Genomic DNA, 1,471 nt, shown 5'->3' with positions numbered 1-1,471 from the left:
CTCATCCTTAAGGCGATCGCGGAGGCTTTTGCAAAAGATGGCAAGGAGGGCAGCATCATTGAACTGAGTGCGTAAGGCGAAGCGGCAGAAGGTGGCGGCGTGCTCAGAAGCTGCAGTCGAACCCTGACGTAGGTCTAGCAAGCTGTTTTCGATTTCCAGTAGTTCGTTGACCTGTCCAAAAGCCGAACGAAATTCATTAAGGAAGAGCGAAAACGAAAGCATGCACGGATCAACCTCGTCTGTACCGATGTCATCGAGATAAGGCTGAGCCCAATCGAACGCAGGTCCAGCCATGAAAGAACACATGAAACAAATTTTTGAAAGGTCGTCAGCAAACCTGTCCTGATTCATGTGTATGGCCATCTTGACGTGGGTGATGAACGAGCAGATGTCCTCAGTATTGCCCTTAAAAATTGGTGGGTCATTTACACGGATGGCACGGCGGTACGCGGGTGCTTGTGAGTCCAGGGAGAGGTTTTGGAGACCCTCTGCGATGCTGGCAGCATTGATCGAGGACTCCGGAGTTTGAGCACGGACGTATTTGGGCATATGGATTGACAAGGGGAGAAATAGGAGACAGGAAGTACAAGAGAGTCAGTGGGGAAACAGAGTATCTTAAAAAGGAAATATCGAAGAATGAGAGGGAATGTAGGGTGACAATAAATAGATAGAAATGGTAAAAGTGGTATAGAGATCAAGGGGCAGTAATGAATCAGAAAAAGGTAAAGTGGATTTACTGGAATGAAGTATTAGAGTCAGAGAAGGAAGAAAGCAGGTAACACTGAATGAGTCAGATATGATGTAAGGTGCGGACAGGAACAAGACAAGACAAGGACAGAAAGACCGGACGAGAATGTGCTAGGTGCTTTCAGCAAGAACAGGACAAGACAAGAAGGAAACCTGGAGGTAGGAGAGCAGATGATGAGAGAGATATAAGGAACAAGATATAGGATGGAAACAAGATATCTGACTGATGTTTTATTATTCAAAGACTATGGTGTTTATATATCTTTTACTATGGAATTTAATAATGCGAATAAACGGAAAGATTGGTATTAGGGTTGTTAATTCGGACGATGATGATGGATGATATTGTTACTTAGGGATTTAATAAGTGATCATCGAGGTTGATGACGATCACTTAGTAGAGGTCGAGGAATGTGCATAACATATATATAGTGCGCGCCGTGTTTTCTTTCATAGATCCAAAGGATTTTATTTATGTTCTATGTATCTTTGATAGTGACAATAGCAATAATAATAGCTAATACTAAATCTAAGGCTAATGCTATCGTATAGAGGGGACTAGTAGCAGTAGGGACGATCCAATAAAGAAGGAAGCTAGTGGATGTAAATGGCCAGTGCTAGAATGAAAGATATAGATTTGAAGCGGATGTGGAATGGTAAAAGGGTATAAAGCATACCTATAAGCTAAACACTGTAGTAAAGGGGCTTGCAAGAACAAAAAAAA

Source organism: Zychaea mexicana (genome assembly GCF_025766255.1).
Source record: "Zychaea mexicana strain RSA 1403 chromosome Unknown BDB00scaffold_41, whole genome shotgun sequence".
Taxonomy (NCBI): domain Eukaryota; kingdom Fungi; phylum Mucoromycota; class Mucoromycetes; order Mucorales; family Lichtheimiaceae; genus Zychaea; species Zychaea mexicana.
This window is presented reverse-complemented; position numbering follows the sequence as displayed.